Below are 19,962 nucleotides of genomic sequence, written 5' to 3'. Positions count from 1 at the left end.
TACCGCTTCTGGATGTTCATGGGAAATGATTCATAAACTGAATAAATAAATAAATAAACAAACCCATTATGGTTTGCGGCCTGGTGATCTTAAGGACCACCTTCTCCTGTATGAACCTGCCCCCTTGCTAAGGTTAGAGCAAGTTAGAGGTTGGTAGAGGTCCTCTTCTGTGTTCCATCAATCCTGTCAGTCCACTTTGTTGGGACTAGGGAAAGGGGCCTTCTTGGTAGTCTTCCCTAGGCTCTGAAACTCTCTCCTGGGGAAGAATCACCATCTTGCCCGTTCTCTCATTGCTTTCTACTGCATGTTGAAGACCTTTTTCTTTTAGAAGAGTAAGCCCTGTTTTCATGCTATCTGTTATGTTGCCGCCATCCTGTTTTGCTGTTGCTTTTGTGGAAAATGGTTTGTGAAGGTGCTTATAGGGGATCTGTTTCTACCTCTCTGTTTTATGATCTTAAATTGAATTTTTAGTTTTAATTAAATTTTGTGGTCACAATAAGTTTTTATTTTATGTTGTAAAGCTGTCTCACCTTGGAGTATTATTAGGAAAGGTGGGATACAATTTATATATAATTAATGTAGTAAAGCTGCAAAAGTGAAATATGCTAACTAGACAGGACAAGGAAAATTTCCAACAGTTAACCAATGATTTGAAAAATTACAGGATAATGCATCAATGGCAATATTAATATAGGAATGAAAAAAAGAAAAACACAAGAGATTGGACAAGGGCATCCTGCAACAAAATGTTGCAGTATGGTTTGCTCCTGTTCAGGATTCCAGCCACCCAGCCAGTGTTCATTGGGATGTTGGAGGGAGCTCTTTAATTATTATTTTTGTACTTTTGCCAAACCTTGGGATTCCCCCAAACCTGCTGAACCTTCTTCTCTTACGTATAGATATTGCTGTTTTGGCTACATAAAGATCCATCCTTGGAGAAGTGAGTTTGCTGTTCGTGTATAGGACACTTTTGATTAAAAAACCCAGAAAAACACAGATTTTATTGAATATTTAAATAGCAACCAATTGTTCCAACTCCGGACACAAAATATTATTTTACTTTGATGTGAAGATTTAGAAATAAATTGTTAGGTCACATCCACACTAGACATTTATGGCACAATGCTTCCCCCAAAAAATCCTTGGAACGGTAGTTTGTTAAAGGTGCTGGGAATTGTAGCTCTATGCAGGGTAAACTATCGTTGCCAGGATTCTTTGCAGGAGGCCACATGCCTTAAATATATGGTGTGGATGTGACCATAAATACACAGACAGACAGACAGACAGACAGACAGAGAGCCCAGACTGATCTCATTTATCACTTTATTTTCTGGCAACTGGTCCAAAAGCAAAACTCAGCCAGGCTGTTGAGAGGAAGGGGGGAGCAACTGTAGCTAAATCTGGCCCTTGGTACCCTCCCCAAACCACACGCCCAAGGCCACATGCCATGCCACCAGACCCGCTTCACCCCCTGAGTATTTTGGCCTGGCTGGAACATGTCCTTCAACTTTGATCATTCCTCTGGCTTTCCTCGATGGAGGGTAGAGAGGGTGTGTGTGTGTAGAAACTGGACTACTGTACAAAAGTACTCTATATCATGCCACTTGCCTTTCATTCTTCCTCTTTGGCGTAATCCCTTAACAATCCTCATCCCCATTTGTGCAAGTACTATATGCAAGCAGCTGTTAGCTCACCTATGTCCTTCGATTACCTCCTCTCTCCTTTCCCATTCCTCCTCTCCCTTTCTCTCCATCTTTTGCCTATCCCGCTATTGGGATTTAGACTGTAAGCTCCATGAAGGGACAGACCTTTCATTTTTGTTTGTGAAACAGTCAAGAGCAGGAGGAGGAAGCAATCATCTAGGATTTTTATATTTGCCTATACCTGGCATCACACTAAATTCATGTGTTCTAAATAATGTTCCCTTTGATCACAGCACATCTGGCACCTGAAGGGTGGTGGTGGTGGTGGTGGTGGTTCTTCTTTGACAATATAAACTAAGTACTGTCTCTCTCAACTCAAATCTTTATCACTATGTTGAAGTGCTTTTCAATGCGCTAAGGATCAAATTCAGCCTAGCTACAGAGAGAGAGTTTCTAGCTGTGTGTGGCTATGTAGCCAGTGAGTCACCATGACCGAGAGATTTACGTGGTGACAAATCAATAGGCCAATACATTGACAGTGAACGACTTTGCATGGTGAACACAGAATAACTCCCTATTAACTGTTCTCTTTGATCAGACAATCAAATCATTCCCCTACTCAAACATCCACAATTTCACTTTGCTTCTAGCATGGAGAAAAAGGAAGACACTAGCTGATTTTGACACCTAAGAGAATAATTGCAAATAGGTGGCATGGGTAGGTCACCAAATAGCCATCTATTCTACCCAACTGCTACAAGGCAGACTGTTTACCATCCAGCTTTCCCTCCCATAATTGATGAAACAGGGTTGGCTAACCAGTGGCCCTCCAGATGTTGCTGGATTCCAATTCCCATCAGCCTCACTCAGCATGGCCAGTGGTCAGGGATGATGGGAGCTGGAGGGAGTCTGTAGGGCTGCAAGTGTCCCATCACTGATTTGATCAGACGGAGGTGAGCAGAAGGAGGCAGCTGAAACGGGGAATGGGGAGGGCACAGAGCTTGCTAAACTGCGCCCCTTTCAGAAGTATCTGTCTCCAAGAGGCTGCTGTTTTCTGGCAGAACTAAGCCCTGCTGAGGCTGAATTCCATCAGCCTGAGTAGCTGCAGCTGCACAGGACACTCCCCAAACCAGCATACAAGTCTGTCGGGGATGGTGGGTTGTGCTGCCAGTAGGGGTAACCTCAAAGAGGGGTTGTCTCTTTGGGGTGTGGTGAGGGTGCACTCCCTTTTATTAGTTTCATAGGGCAGGGTTTTATGCATGTTTGGTTATTTTTTTTCCCCTGTAGGGTTGTTGTACTTTTCTTTAGGGTGCTTCCAAGGTGAGAGGCTGGAGGTGGTCTGGAGTGGAGGGTGAGGAAAGTGGTTTCATGCCCCCTGAGTGGCAGTCCAGTCCGGCAAAGAACTCTGCCCTTCCTGAGTGGGAGATAGGGAGGAGTGGTGAAATTTTGTCCTAGGTGAGAGCTGGGGTATGAGTCACGCCCAATAGTTTTCTTCTGCTAGTTGTTGTCCCCAACAGTGTCCTCTGCTGTATGCAGGGGTGTAGTCATCTGGGGTCTTGGGGGGTCTTAAACCCTTTACCTTTTGGGGAGCAGGGTCCCAGCCAGGTCCCTATGTCTCCAGTGTCCGACAAGCCAATCAGGATGAGAGCTGGCTGAAGCTGATGGATGTTAGCCAATGCGAAGAATCTTCCAACACGCTTTCTTGTCCTTTCCTGCTCATTGGAACCAATCAGAGTAAAAGGAGGTGAGTCATCCACTGAGAAGCCTCTTCTCAGTAGTGAACTCATTCCCCTTTCATGCTGATTATTTCCTAGAGACATCTGTTATTGTGGGAGAAGGTGTGTGTGGGAGGGATTGAGGAGCATGGAGATGGTGACAGAAAACAAACGAGTGAGGGGGCAGGGCGTGACTATCATGAAGGGCCCTTGCACTTCTGAATTTGCCACCCCATGCTGTAGGTCTGTAGTTTTAACAGGTGGGTCATGGAAGTAATCTGTCTATAGGAGTAGGGTCAAAGGATCTGTGATGGTAGGTAAGGGGAGATATTGAGGTAGGTGAAGATATACAGGGGGGAGGGGGAGGGCTAGTTACATCAAATCCCTTGCCCCCCTCTGCTTCACCTGCTTTGTTCCGGAATCTGTGGATGCTGTCAGCCAATCCCCTGGCCTGGTGGTGGTGGTGTTAAATGCCACTTCTGTCCAGAATAAAACATCCATTATCCACAATCCAGTGATGGATGAGAAGGCTGGCTTGACATGTATAACTAAAACCTGGACAGATGAGCTTAGTAACCTTATGCTAACTCAGCTCTATCTGCCTGGATACTTGGGGCAGTGCCATTCCAGGTCAGAGGAACAGGGTGAGGAGTTGCAATCATCCATAAAAAAAGTCCATCTTCCTCACCAGGAGACCACCCCACACAGTGTCTGGTGCCAGGCCAGAGAGACAGAATGGGGATGTTAGTGCACCATCCACCCTGCTGCATTACAACCTCCCTAACCAAGCTGGCACAGGTAATCTCAAATGTGATGTTGGAGAACCCTTTCATGGTAGTGTTGGGGGACTTCAGTAGCCACACCAAGACTGCCTCAAATGGGTCAGCTCAGGACGTCCTGGTCTCCATGACAATCATAGGGCTGTCTCAATGCATCAGTGGTGCAACACATATAGCTGGGCATATTCCCAGCCTGGTCTTTGACACAGAGAGGATTGGTAATACTCTGCTGATTGGAGGTCCTGCTGTGAGTCCGTTGTCATGGAAGGCCATTCCATGGCAAGATCTGGATTGAATGCAATTGCTCCACTCTGCAAAGGTGGGGGACCCATTGAGATTGAGATGGTTTACCTTCACAGAGGTATGGGATCTGATGGATTCCTGAATGCTCTTTGGGATTTTCCAGCTGGCTCTCCTGTCGAGGCTCTTATTTATTTATTTATTTGTTTGTTTGTTTGTTTATTTATTTATTTATTTATTGCATTTGTATACTGCCCCATAGCTGAAGCTCTCTGGGCGGATTACAACAATTAAAAACATTAAAAACAAATATACAAATTTAAAAACACATTTTTAAAAAGCAATTTACAAACACATGCTAAAATCCCTGGGAGAAGAGGAAAGTCTTGACCTGGTGCCGAAAAAGATAACAGTGTTGGCTGTTGTCTCACTGTGAAATCGTGAGATGCATAGAGCCATAGACTTGCCGTCACCATTGCTGTGGAGCACATAGGTTGCTTTGGTACTCTAGTGAGCTGCATACAATGAAAGAGGAGCATCGACTGCTGGAGCGCAGGTGGTGTAAATCCAAAGTCCTCCAGATAATCTCAGTGATCAGGCTGGGATGTAAGAGCTCAAGCAGTCCTTAAGGTATTCTGGACACAAATTGTTCGGGGCTTTGTATATCAACAAAAGAACTTGAACCTGGCCTGGTGGCTTATGGAAAGCCAGTGCAGATGTTTTAGCAACATGTCACATGCTGTCAACCGTTTGCCCCCATCAGCAGTCTAGCTGCTGCATTCTTCTCCAACTGGAGATTCTGGACAAGGCTTATGGACAGCACTTACACCTCTGGCCCCACCTAACAATGGCATGTGGCCCCAAAAGGGATGCAGCCCTCTGGCTGAAAATTTTCCACAACCCTGCTATACATGTCTCTCAACAGCAAGTCCCATTGTGTCTAACGAATCAAGTTAACTGTACATAGGATCACATTGACCATCACCACATCTTGTGGCAGTGAATTCCATAATTTCTTAAATTTTATTTATTTAGATATTTTTATACTACCTTTGGGGCACAAGCCCTCTCAAGGCAATTCATAGTTCAAATCATTAAAAAAATTAAAAAGTAAGATTTCAAACAGGGTGAGGAACTTTTTTGGTCTGGTGGTCCAGACTGTTCTGTTATCTTTCCCCAGCTCTGGGCCTTTGGAAGGAAGGGCAGGATATAAATTAAGTTAATAATAACAATTACTTTGACAGGTGGGCAGGACCACCCACCTGCCAACCATCAGATGACGATTGACACCTGTCAAAATTGGCTTGCGGGAGGGGAGATAGTTCAAAAGGCTGGTTCAGGATTGTCAGGCATTTAGGAAGCATCCAGAAAGCTTTTCTAGCCTTTTGTTTGGCACTTGCAAAATGCTGAGCTCAGGGTGTGCAAAGTGCTTTACACAGTGCTTTCCAAATGTCTGACCATCAGCTGATTATTGAGCTCTTGCAAAGGAGCTCTGTGTTCCTGCAAAGCCCTTTTTGGCCAAGCCCTGCCCTTACCTGCCCCATACCTGACATCATATATGACATCATATATGACATCAAGTGTGGAAAAATTGGCAATCAAAAAATCTGATCAATATACTCTCCATTAACTCCATTGCAATCCTATCCTAGTATTAAAGATGAGACACTTAAGAAATGCATTGCAAAATGGGAACAGTATGGTTACTTCATGTTTAAAGATTTTTTCATACAAGATTGTCCAATTACATGGGACCAACTCAGAGCAAACATTCCGAACTTAAAATTGGGATGGCGTCATATACTTCAACTGACTCATATTCTTAAAGACCCTGAAATCAAAAGGTATGCCACTCGCCCACTTACTGGATTTGAACGCTCAATGTTATCATTGGGGTTTAGAGGGAAAGGTATTGTGTCAGCATTTTATAAAATATTATTAGATTTACAAATGGGACAATTTAGGGCTTAAATCTCAATGGGAACAGGATTTAGGTTTTGAATTAAATAATATGGAATGGAAATATATTTGTTCATTTAAATATAATAAATCTATATCCGCTACCCATAAAGAAATTAATCTTAAAATACTACATAGATGGTATTTAACTCCAACTCGTTTGTCATATATATCTTCTAATATGAGCCCACTTTGTTGGCATGGATGTTTTCATTCCTGGTGGACATGTCTTAAAATTGCCCCATTTTGGAGTGTGGTTCATAAAGAACTTATAAATATTATAAAAGAGAATATTATATTCACTCTGGAATTATTTCTTTTATTAGTGTTTAGAGGAGAAAATGCTAAATTGAAATCTAAATTATTGATCTCTAAACTATTACTGGCAGCTCGCCAAACGGTGGTGCAAAATTGGAAAACATTAGAAAATCTGGAAAAAATGACATGGTACAGAAATATATGGAATTTGGCCTTACTAGACAAAATTACCCATAATTTACATTGTTTACAAGAGAACACTAAATCTGATTTATATATTGCTACATGGTGGTTATTTATTGAATATGCAAATAAATATGGTTTACATGACCGTCTCTCATCTACAGCTAGACCCATATGGTTCACTGAATGCTTGGTAATTTTATTTCTGTTAATTAATTTACCAATATGAAACTGTATTTTAAATGAGATATTCATAAGTTTATTACATCTCTCTTCCAATGTATCAAAAATGATGTTTGTTATCTTTTTTTGTTTGTTTCATTCTATGAATAATAATAATAATAAAAATATATGACATCAGGTGTAGGGCAGGTGGGTGTGGCATGTCTGAAACAGCATCTCACACAGGCCAAATTTGGCCCATGGGCTGGAAGTTGCCCACCTCTGATTTAATATCATTAAACCATCAAATCCAACATCAAAGATCAAGGGTAGCCACGTGGTATCCTCCAGATGCTTCTGGGCTATTACTCCCATCATCTCCTGATCATTGGGGAGGTGGCTAATGGGAGCTGAAGTCTAACAACATCTGGAAGACACCACATTGGCTATCCTTGCTATAGATAAAAGCAGCAGCAGGTAAAATTACAGACCAACAACCTCATTCCATTAAAAGCAGCGTGGAAGACCCACGTTCTAACGCCCATTGGAATACAACCAAAGAGGAAACTAGACATACACTGTATGAACAAATACTTTCTTGTGTCTTCCGGCCCAGCTCTATTTGCCTGATGGATACAACAAATAAGTACATTTCTTAATGGTTCCCGAATGTGGTTTATTTTAATAGTATGTTGATATTTTCAAGCCATGTACAGTACAGATATTTCCCACAGCATGCCTCTCTGTTTCCTGTTTCAAAACCTGTGACCTTTATTCCTGAGAACCTCTTTAAATAGATTTCAGAGAATGGTACAAGCTGATGTTTTATCATCAAGGGAAATATGTCCATGTGAAGACAGCCCACACATGACATAGGAATTAGCGGAGCAGGAATGTTCCATTCCTCCAACATTATAAACAAAAGTGGCATTTTCTTTTGAAGTTTGCAAAGTGTAGCTTTCATGTAAAAAGGAAGCAAATTCCTACTTTTCACAACACTGTACGCTGCTGCATCATCTGACGTCAGTCTGCTAATATCCAGACTAGTTGTGTCTTTCTGGTATGTACTCACCCTCAGAGCAAAGAGCTTTCAGAGATACAAGTTGGCAGGTTAATCAAGCATCACTTACGGGCTGGCCCGTTTCTTTCCATCTCAGCAGTGCTGGGGTCCCTAAATCATTGAACATTCCTTGCTCATTAATGGAGAGCATAAGCCAGGGTTGTGGTAGGTAGATAGAAATTTATTTGCATAGCCATAAGCCGTCGCAACATAGAAAATGAAAAGAAAAAGAAAAGAAAAACATCACACATCATTAAAACAATAAAATATTTGGCACACGTAAGTGATTGCCGTGAGTGAGGGCAACAGGCCTTGCACTACATTCAATAAAATCCAGTAACTAAGTAGTGACTTATATGTATACTGTCACCCCTTGTCAAGCTCCGATTCAGCAGCGCGTTTGGCTCGGAGTTTTTGTGCCGCTAGGGCAAACTGGGCAACCCTATAGGTGATCCTAAAATCATTGTCTGATAAAAGAAACGGGATGAGGTGTATTTGTTGAGAATATCCCTGATGAGTTACCAGTTCACTTAAGAATTTGGTCCTGGGATGTAAATATAAAGGGCATTCCAGCAGGTAGTGAGGTAAATCTTCCACCGCAGATGATCCACAGATACACAGTCGTTGCTCCCAGGGTGTCTGGCGGTAGCGACCTAGCAGTACCGCACTCGGCATCGACTGGAATCTGAGTGCGGTGAAAGCTTGTCTCAACAGGGCTGGTATAGGGTAAGTCAGGTATTTCACCCGTTTATGATCGTGCTTGAATATACCATACCATTTGGAGAATTTTGTATTATTTATTTATTTATTACATTTTTATTTATTACATTTTTATACCGCCCCACTAGCATAGCTCTCTGGGCGGTGTACAACAAAGCAATACAAATATATACAATAAAATCCAATGATAACATACAACAAAAATACAAAAAATACAAAAAGCTAAAAACAATTACAACACATCTTAAAACTGAAGTAAGTTAGATTAAAAAGCCTCAGAAAAGAGGAAGGTTTTAACTTGGCGCCGAAAGGATAACAATGTCGGCGCCAAGCGCACCTCATCGGGGAGACTGTTCCACAGTTCGGGGGCCACCACTGAGAAGGCCCTAGTTCTTGTTACCACCCTCTGAGCTTCTCTATGAGTCGGAACTCAGAGGAGGGCCTTCGATGTAGAACGCAGTGTACGGGCAGGTTCGTATCGGGAGAGGCGTTCCAACAGATATTGTGGTCCTGCACCATATAAGGCTTTATAGGTCAAAACCAGCACTTTGAATCTGGCCCGGAAGCAAATTGGAAGCCAGTGCAGTGTATTAGTGATTACAAGTCTATCCATCCATGAACAATGTCCATAGATTGCTTCCCGTAGCTTAATTCTGTTAAATGGGGTCAGGCTCTGGGGTGATATATGGTACTGCTGATAAATGTTTGTGAGTCTGGAAACCCAGTTCTTGTCAACAGCGGCCGAGTGGTAGCAGGCTTGCACAACTACCTTTGATGATGTCTTTGTTATAGTTCCCCAGAATGTAAGTAGGGCACAGTGGACCCGGGCCCTAACTGGGGGAAGACCTACCTTGGCACGAAGCAGCGCCGCAGGTGTGCCAATGGGGAGTTGCAGCAACTTTTTCAAAAAGTTGTTTTGGATAATTTCAAGATTGGCAAGGTGGGAATCCTCCCAACCCCAAACAGCTGCCCCATATAAGATCTGGGAAAGAGTTTTATTTATGAAGACTTTCAATGCCGGGGCAATGAGGTTGCCGCCCACTGTCCTATAAAATCTGAGGATAGCCCCGGTGCATCTCAGCGCAACAGATTTGATGTGCGCAAACTGCCTTTTCCAGGAAAGAGTGTCCTGGAAATAAATGCCCAGATATTTAAATGAACGGCACTGTTCAATTGGGTGTCCACCAACAGACCACTTGAGGTTGAGGGGCTTTTTCCCAAAGACCATAACCTTAGTTTTGTTGTAATTTATCTGAAGTTTTTCTTTTAGACAGTAAGTACTTAAACTCGTCAACAGTCTCCTTAGGCCCTTTCATGTGATGGATAGTAGGATCATATCGTCCGCGTAAAGCGGCATCAATACTTTCCTATTCCCCAAGGAAGGGGGAAAGCCAGGATTGTGTTTACTCTGTGAAAGAAAAAAAGATTCTGTATCAACGAAAGCTTCTCTTTTTTTAATTGTCAAGTTTGTCTAAAAAAAACTTGTCAGAGAGCACAATAAAGCCAAAAAAGAGGGTGGACAGTAAACCAAATAAACAATTAAACCAATAAAGCAACAAACAATGAAACCAGGAATTCAAAGGTCAGTTTGAAAAGGAGGAAATCTGCAGACCATGAATGAACTACAGTACTGTTACACACATGCACCCCACTTCTGAGCAGTGAAAAGTTTCAGGGATGCAGTGTTCACCGAGAGTTCACTTTCCTGTGGACTGAGGTCACAGAAGGCTTATGAAAAATTTTTAACCTATGGTTTATTTATACACATACCTAAGTGGAAGGCTCATTCTGTGCACTCTCTAGCAGATAACGTCTTCCCCTTTAGGTTTCTAGAAAGGCTACCAGCATCATAGGGCTCTTCTAGAGAGCAACTCGGTTCTCTGCATGCCTTTTCCAATCCCAGTCTGAACTCAGTCTTTAAAATCCTGCAACTTCCTCACAGCAGCTTGATGACATCGTTCCCCACAAAGGCCAACCTTTCAGACTCATCCTACCAACAAAAGGCAACCTGTTGCCAATTTAATCTTGCTCAACTGGTTTGACCCACTCTTTCAGCCTCTTCTTAAAACCAGAAAAAATGGGGGGGGATCCTTGGGAGATGATTAGGAACATAGGTTGTAGTTATGTGCCTTCAAGTCAATTTTGACTTATGGCGACCCTATGAATCAGTGACCTCCAAGAGCATCTGTCATGAACCACCCTGTTCAGATCCTATAAAGTCAGGTCTGTGGCTTCCTTTATGGAATCAATCCATCTCTTGTTTGGCCTTCCTCTTTTTCTACTCCCTTCTGTTTTCCCCAGAATTATTGTCTTTTCTAGTGAATGCAAGCTGTCTTATACTGAGTCAGACCATGGGTCCATCTAGCTCAGTATTGTCCACACTGACTGGCAGTGGCATTTCAGATCTATGCGTTTCAAAATGTCCCAGCCTTTTGCCAAAGGCAGGTCCCAAAACAATTGGGCAAGTGGGCACTCCCACCCACTCGACTGTGCTCAGGAGTTCCTGAAATGAGCACACATTGGACACGGCAGCTGTTCCTCTGTTGTAATGTATTTTATTTTATTTACATTTATATCCCACCTTTCCACCAAGGAGCTCAAGGTGGCAAGCATGCTTCTCATTCTCATTTTATTCTCACAACAACCCTGTGAGGGAGGTTAGGCTGAGAGAAAGAGAGAGTGATTGGCCCAAGGTCACCCAGCGAGGTTCATGACTGAGTGGGGATTTGAACACTGGTCTTCCAGGTCCTAGTCCAGCACTCTAACCCAGCCTTTCCCAACCAGTGTGCCTCCAGATGTTGTTGGACCACAATTCCCATCTTTCCTGACCATTGGCAATGCTGGCTGAGGCTGATGGGAGTTGTGGTCCAACAACATCTGGAGGCACGCTGATTGGGAAAGGCTGCTCTAACCATTACGCCATGCTGGTTCTTCTGTATCTCCAGTCCTAGCATAAACTGCATATAGGATTGCTCCTTTAATCTCCTGGGGCATCATTCTGATAAAAAAAATACTAACATTTTACTAATTCTCATGTTCTATTGTTTTCTTAAGAAAAAATATTTTTTATTCTCATGATTTATCTTTTTCTTAAGAAAAAAAAATCTGTGGTTAGCTACACTTCTTCACCCTTTTACAGAAAGCTAGTAGAAAGGGTCAAAGACCATGGGGGGAAAAATAGGCCAGTTGCACAGAAAACATCTCCTTAGCTGCCCAGATCTAAATAAGAAACATGAATTTTCCCAGCGTGGATAATTTTAGCAATGGCAGTCTCCAGGTTTTTTTAAAAAACAAACACACACACAATGAGATTGAAATCTTTCGAGATGCAAAATTGTGCACTTGGCAAGCTATAGAATTGGATAAGCTCTGTTTATTAAGGCAATACATTTGTCATTGCTCGTGATAACAAGTTTTCCACTAAGCGCTCCTAAGAAAAAAGATGCCTTCTCAAGACATATTTTTAAAAGCTGCTATTGTTATTATTATTATCAGCAGCAGCATCAATAGTCTTCCTGGGTCAAAACATTTCATTCCCAACATAACGAATGTGACGAAGCCTTGCTTGTTGATGAAGTTTTACTCCCCTTTTTTTAAAGAGGTGTAATGTAGACTTTTAACCTGATGATGTTTTTAAAGATATTGTTAAGATATCTGTATTTCGTACACTGCCTTGTGAGGGTGGCCCTGTGAGGCAGTTTATAAATCTTTTAATTAATAAATAAGCTGCCCTGAGCACTTTGAAGGAAGAGCGGGATATAAATGCACTAGAATAAAACAAATAAGGGCTTAATTCAACTTGCCTTTACACTGGGCTGAGGTCAGTTGGATATCATGGACCTCCAGCTGAGTCATCTGGGTCCCAGCTCAGCCTGGCTACACCAGCATAAGTCTGTCATCCCGATTCAGCCAGAAGCCCACCAGGAAAGCCCAGCCTTGCATAAGGTGAGCCGGTGGAACTGGCAGAAGGCCTGCAAAAGGAGCATTCTGGGGGCATGTCAGAGGAGGGGCCGAGCAGGGGGATTTATGCGATGTCCAGGTCCGTTCAGCTCCCTCCCTCACAGCAGCTGGTATGCTGGGAAAAGGGGTGGCACCACAACCTGCCGGCGCAGCCAGCATCCTCCCCTCCAAGAGGCAGCTGGATGTGCTGGCCCCTTCTGCCATCCGCCTCCACCAGCTTCGTTCCTGCCGGCCTCCAGCAAGTTGGATTGCTCTGTCTGGTTCTTTCTCCTGCTTTTTTCCTCTGTTTTTTTACCCATCTTTGTTGATAACTTTAATTTTTTTCCAAGAGGCTGTTTTTCCACTTCCCCCCAAGGGAGAGTGTTTTTTTTTTGTTCAACACACACACACACACACACACCACTCAACATATTTTTTTTATATAAAAAATCTTTCTTTCATGTTCCCATCCAGTAGTGTAGTGGCAAATTCAGGGCCCCTTCATGGCAGTCAAGCCATGCCCCCTCACAGCCACACCCCTTTTCCACTTTCCCTCTTCTCCCTCGCTCTCCCTGTCCTCTGGCGAGTCCACACTCCACTGCAACAGACCTCCCTAGGAGTCAATCTTCTCAGTGGCTGGCTCACCTCTTTTCACTAGGATTGGCTCCAATCAGCACAAAAGGACAAGACTCTTCTCAGTGGCTAACACGCTTCCCTTTCACGCTGATTGGCTCAAACATAGGGACCTGGCTGGGGCCCTGTTCCCAAAAAAGTAATGGGTCTACGATCCCCACCCTGGATGACTACACCCTTGATCCCATCATTGTTTTTAGAAATGGCCTCATACCTTGAGATGATTAATATCCCAGACTGTATTTATAAACCTCTTTAAGGTCTTTTTTGTGCAAAGTCATTGCGTGGTGGTTTCAACACATCATCAACCTGCAGGCTTTGGCCTTTCTTTCTCTAATTTATATCTGGAAGAGGAGGGCAAAGTCTGGCTGGAAGATGCTATGACTTCATTTCCATAGGGAATTAAGGGAAGAAAATAAAGGGGTCATCTCTGGTCTAGGGCTTATGATTGGCAAGCGCTCTAAGGAAAAGATGTTATTTGCCTTGCACATCCTTCAGGGGCATGAAAAGAACACTACAAGAAATAAGCTCTTCATAAGCAAAGGATTTTATATAGTCATTTTTTAAAAAACTAGTTTTTGAAACCTTTGTTCGATATTGTTTTCAGCCAGGCTGGGGAAGCTGTGGCCATCCAGGTGTTATTAGACTACAACACTGTTCTTCAACCTTGAGTCCCCAGAGGCTGTTGGAGTACAGTTCACATCATCCTTGGCAATTGGCTAAGCTGCCTGGGGTTGATGGGAGTTGTAGTACAACAACATCTGGGGACCCAAGGTTGAGGAACAGTGGACTACAACGCCCATCATCCCAGATCATTGGTCATGCTAGCCAGGAATGATGGGAGTTGTAGTCCAAAACATGTGGAGGGCGCCAGGTTGGAAAAGACTGATGAACATAGTGTCTGTGTCTGCTACAGTTACACTCAAAGTAAACTGTGAAGTAATGTATGAAGGGCAGTCATATGATCATAAACATAACATAGATATGCGCTGGAGGGCAATAATGAATTAGCCATGCCACGTGCCTCCAACACTGGAGGCATTTAAGGGGCAGGTGGACAGCCATTTGTTGGGTATACTTTAACTTGGATTCCGGCATTGAACAGGCGGTTGGACTCGATGGCCTTATAGGCCCCTCCGAACTCTACTATTCCATGATTCTATGAGTGCATGTTTGTGGTGTTAACACTTACATGCTATAAGGTTTTTCTACTTCGGCAAATTTGTGTTATGTGCGAGTGGTGCTGTTTTCAGTGGAAGCTGGACCGTTAGGGCCAGTCTCCCTCAGCCAGCTTCTACCTGCCTGCCTACTTACAGCCAGGCCAAGGCTTCCTCCTCCTTCATAATCCCAGTGTTGTCCTTGTAGAACTCATCAGGGAAGAGCATGGAGACAAAACTAGAATTAGTTGGCTTCATCTGTCATTGGCTCTGGCTCCACCTACTGTTGGGCTCCCTGCCTTCTGCCCCACCAGTCCCAATAGGCACTAGCCACCACTGGCTGTTTTGGCTACAGAAGCAAGATCATTCGCAGCCTGAATGTTGGGAATAGAAAGAATGATGGGCCGCTATGTGCATAAGGGGATTGGGTTAGCTTGCTATAAAAATCTGAGCACATTTCACATTTTACTCTGTCCCTTTGAACTTTTTAGAATAAAATCTAAGTGCAATTAATTTTCCCCCAATTCCCTGCCCTTTTCAACCTTGCAGAATAAAAATATCTACACTCCGGACTCAGATGAAGAGGTACAGATCTCCACTACATGATATAATTCAAAATGGCAATTCGAAAACACATTCCTGTTTTTAGTGCTCCATAAATAGCTTCTGGAGGGTTTTTTTTTTTTTTAATGCCTTCAAATTCATTCTGGATTGCTTGGTTCATTCCTCAACTAGAAATGAGGCTGTAGTGCTGAATACACTCCCTAGAAAGTAAGCCCCGCTGAACACAGCGAGACTTTGAACAAGCGTGCAGAGAATGGCACTGTAAAAGTGATACTATGAATTACTGAGTCTCAGCTGGTGGAGAGGTTTAACAGTGCAATCCTAACCAGGTCTACTCAGAAGTAAGGATGGGACAGAAATTTGATTTGGTTTACATTTAAAAGAGAACCTATCAAATTTGCACTTTCCAAAACAATATGTGAACCGAAACATAGCCATCCTTTGAAATTTCACTTCTCTGAATTTTGCCCATCCCTACTCAGACATAAGTCCTACTGAATTCGGTAGGGCTTCCTCCCCAGGTAAATGAGGTTAGGACTGCAGCCTTAGAATTCCTAAGAATCCCTTGGAACGCTGATTTCTTGGGAGAAAGAAAAGACCAGCCTGGCCTCATCCGTTGACCAAGAGGAGAAGGAGCAGCTACAGGAATCTTGCTCTTTCCCAGTGCCACCACCATCAGAAAAAATGCTCAGGTCCAACTCCCAGCTACCCTGAGACTGCAGAGAAAAAAGGAAGCTCACTCAGGTCTCATCCATCAGCCAGAGGCTCAGACGGAAGCGTGATGACTCTCTTAAAGAGCTTTGCAAAAGCACTTTTTGAAGCAGCTCCCCCCCCATCTTCTTCCTTAAATGTCAATGCAGAGGGCTTTCAGATAGCCTCCCCACTTCTGTTTGAGGCTCCAGAGGGTCAAATGAGAGTGTTGGGACACTCTCAAAGTGCTTTGGCAAAGCACTCTTTGAAGGAGGCTCACTGCTTCTCCTTTAGCAGGCGGGTATGTAGGGAAGAGAAAGATGTGTGCATTGTACAGTTTCTATTGGCTTGCCCACGCACTCACAGCTGCTTCAAAGAGCACTTTTGCAAAGGGCTTGAATCCTCACCCCAGGGCCGGTTCTAAAGGCCGGCCAGGGCCCCAGAGCTACAGGGGGGCCCTCAGCCGCCCCTCTGCTTCCCTTCCACAATCCGTGGGGCCCCCATGCCCCCCACACCCCTCCACCTACCTGTCTGCTATCTTTTACTATTGTCCTTAATGAAGATGGCGGCCACGGTTTCCTAAGGTACTGAAGCCCCTGCCGCCATCTTAGTTGATGGCAGAGATGCGCACGCATAGCACATGCACGTGCCATCAACAAAGATGGTGGCGGAGGCGTCATCCCCTTAGGGAAACCGCAGCCGCCATCTTCGTTAAGGGCAATGGTAAAAGACAGGAGACAGGTAGGTGGGGGTTGGGGGGTGCCGCACGTGCGCGTGCGCACACACACACACACACCAGGGGCCAGGGCAAGCTGATGCCCAAGGGCCCTAGCATTCCTGGAGCTGGCCCTGCCTCACCCATCAGCTAATGAGCAGGGATGAAATCCTGCTGCCTTGGCTGTGCCATCCTGCTCCCTGCTTTGGAAACAGGGCACACAGCCAATGCAGGATTAAACCCTTGTTCTTTCACCCATCAGCTGATGTCACCAATGATCAGCTAATGAGCAGGTGGGCATGGTTTGGGGGACATGACCTTGTGGGCCAAATTGGACACCACCAGCAAGCCAATATTGATTTGCAGGCCAGAGGTTCCCCACCCTTGCCTTAAAGGGAGGAGCCCTAGTCCAGTACTAGAGCATCTGCCTTGCATGCAGAAGGTCCCAGGTTCAATCCCTGGCATCTCCAGATAGGGCTGGGAGAGACCCTTGCTTGAAACCTTGGGCAGCTACTGCCAGTCAGTGTAGACAAAACTGGGCTAGATGGACCAGTTGTCTGTCTGGGTATAAAACAGCTTCCTGTGTTCCTAAGGCAGAGAAACAATTTTCTTAACAGAAAAAGGTCTGACACCAAATGCCTCTTCCTTGATGCTGTAGAGAGGTCCACAGCTGATGCCTCTACCAATGTGGTGCAGAGGTTAGAGTACCTGACTAGGACCTGGAAGACCAGGGTTCAAATCCCCGCTCAGCCATGAAGCTCCCTGGATGACCTTGGGCCAGTCACTACTGGTCAGCCTAACCAACCTCACAGGGTAATTGTGAGGGTAAAACTGGAGAGGAGGAGAACCATTTGTTGTTGTTGTTGTTATTGTTGTTGTTGTTATCCCGCCCTTCCTCCCAGCAGAAGCCCAGAGCGACACCTTGAGCTCCTTGGAGGAAAGGCGGGATACAAATGCAATGAAAAATAAATCCATAATAAAAACATTGGCACTCTGATGTCAGAGAGGGTTAAGAGGAGATTTGGGGAGGGGGGGTCAAGGGCATTCTGGGAAAAGACGTGGAGCCACTGGATCTCATTCCGCTGACACACATCCCAAGAACAGGAGATTAACTATTCCAGTCTGGAGGCATCATAAGTTATTTCTCCTCTCATTGATTCCAGTGGGAGGAGAACAGGGTTGTTGATTTTAAGAAACAAAAAAATGAATGCCCCCAGCCTACCTTCTATCCTTCCAGCATAAACCCTGTTTTTTGAATTGCACCATAAGGTAGAATACTTTGTTTTGGGACTATTTGTATAATAATTTGTATTAGATCAGGTGCAGCAGTAGCCTCTGTGTTACTGTCTTAGATCCAGTCTTTCCGAGCAGTTCGAGGCAGTGTTTGAAAAGTTCCCAGTTCCCCCCCCCCCCCATGCCCCATCCAAGTATTAACCAGACTCGCTTCTGCTACATCGCATGCCTACGGACAAATTCCTGAAACCAATCCCAATAAACTGCTCTAGAATTGTTACAGAGATGCAGATCACCATAACTCAGAGATGCTAACAATTATAACTTCAATATTTCATGTTTGAGGTAATTAGCAAAAACAAACTATGGTTTTCATCTCCACTCCTAAAAGAATGTCAGTTATCCAGATGCCTTTGGGGCTGTGAGGCATTTACAAGGAGATCTTAATGGCATAGGCCCCATCTGCACTATACATTTATTTATTTATTTGTTTGATTTATATCCCACCCTTCTTTCTAGCAGGAGCCCAGGGCGGCAAACAAAAGCACTAAAAACACTTTAAAACATCATAAAAACAAACTTTAAAATACATTAAAACAAAACATCTTTAAAAACATTTTTTTAAAACTTTCAAGACATGTTTGAAAAAGGTTAATAACATTGTTTTTTAAAAAAAGTTTAAAAAATATTAAAAAGCTATTCCAGCACAGAGGCAGCCTGGGACAAGGTCTCAACTTTAAAGCTTGTTGGAAGAGGAAGGTCTTCAATAGGTGCCAAAAAGATAACAGAGATGGTGCCTGTCTAATATTTAAGGGGAGGGAATTCCACAGGGTAGGTGCCGCCACACTAAAGGTCCGTTTCCTATGTTGTGCAGAACGGACCTCCTGATAAGATGGTATCTGCAGGTCTCCTACTTTTAAAGCATTATCATATGACTTAAATCGTCATGGTTTCCCCCAAATAATCCTGGGAGCTGTAGTTTGTTAAGGGTGATGAGAGTTGTTTAGGAGACCCCTATTGCCCTCACAGAGTTACAGTTCCCAGAGTTCCCTGGGAAGAAGGATTGATTGTTAAACCACTTTGGGAATTGTGGAAAGAGGTCATTTTCTGTGGCGACCGTTAAACTGTGAAATTCCCTTCCCCCAGATGCGTGTCTAGCATATTTTGCTGTATGCTGAAAATGCTCCTCTTTACTCTGATCTTAGACAGTTAAGGGTTGGGGTTTTTTTGAGGGACCTCCCCTTTTTGTTTAATCTATACCGTTTTGCTTTTGTTTGGAACAGTTTTACTTGTTTTTATCATTGTATGATTTTGTACTGTAATCTACCCTAGGAACTCATAGCAGAATGAATCATTCTGGATGGGGGCATGGCTGGCTGGAACCCTGAACAGGAGCATGGGGGAAAATGGACTGGAGTATCCTGCAAGAGAGCATGGCTAGCTGCGAACCTGAACAGAAGTGTTCCACATGGCAACATTTTGTTATGGATCTAAAATCCAAAATGTTTAAACACTGTGAAATTTGGTTTGGGGGTGCTTCTTTGGGTTTTTGTACTCTTTCAGCATTCTATAGGGTTTTACAGAGCAGCGGGGAGGGAGCAGGAGAGATCTTGGTATTCAGAGGTGTGTCTGGTGGCTTCATTATATACTCTTTGCCTATGCTGAAGACACACCTCTTTATCCGGGCCTTTGACATTTGATATCCTATTTTTCTGATTTATTTTTTATATTTTCTCTGGTATGTTCTTTGATGAAAATTCTTTTCACTGGTTTTTAATACTGTACAGTATTATTGTGTTGTTTGGACCTTGTGGAGAAATTCTAAAATTAAATTAAGTTAAATTTTAAAATATCAGAAAGTACTGAAATGCTGGGACGGTGGTTGGAGGATTAATGTTGCTATTTAAAACTGTACTGAATTATTATAACTTTTTTACAACTTTTATCACAGAGAAGCTATCTATAAACATCACACTCTGTGCATTTTTCATTCCCCCCCATTTCATGTGAGACAAAAAGTGATCACTTCATATAATGCAAAGCGCTCAGTTTCTTCGCTTGTGCTGCCACCTGCTGGTTCAAATTATTACAAGCCTTTGGCAAATTTAGCAGACAGGTGGAGAGGGAAAGCCAAGAATTCTTCTTAGCTCAGATTTTAAAAGCTGGCCTCCCATAGGAGGTGAACATTTACAAGACCCCAAAGTTAGTTTCCAAGCCTGGCTTGGAATTCACCACATTCTCTAGTTTGTTGTAGCCCAAACAGCGATCTGGTGGCATCTTAAAGTCTAACAAATTTATTTTGACATAAGTGG

General features: G+C 43.6%; 1 long non-coding RNA gene across 1 annotated transcript in view; it reads left to right on the top strand.

Annotated features, from left to right (window-relative positions):
- The window catches only part of LOC133386001 (uncharacterized), a 30,317-nt gene extending 10,902 nt beyond the window's left edge, over positions 1-19,415 (top strand). The window contains exon 3 of the long non-coding RNA XR_009763050.1: positions 18,983-19,415. This is a non-coding gene — a long non-coding RNA (uncharacterized LOC133386001). The remainder of the gene's footprint in view (positions 1-18,982) is intronic.
- Positions 19,416-19,962: the final 547 nt, after the last annotated feature.

Source organism: Rhineura floridana, chromosome 5 (assembly GCF_030035675.1).
Source record: "Rhineura floridana isolate rRhiFlo1 chromosome 5, rRhiFlo1.hap2, whole genome shotgun sequence".
NCBI lineage: Eukaryota > Metazoa > Chordata > Lepidosauria > Squamata > Rhineuridae > Rhineura > Rhineura floridana.
This window is presented reverse-complemented; position numbering and strand designations above follow the sequence as displayed.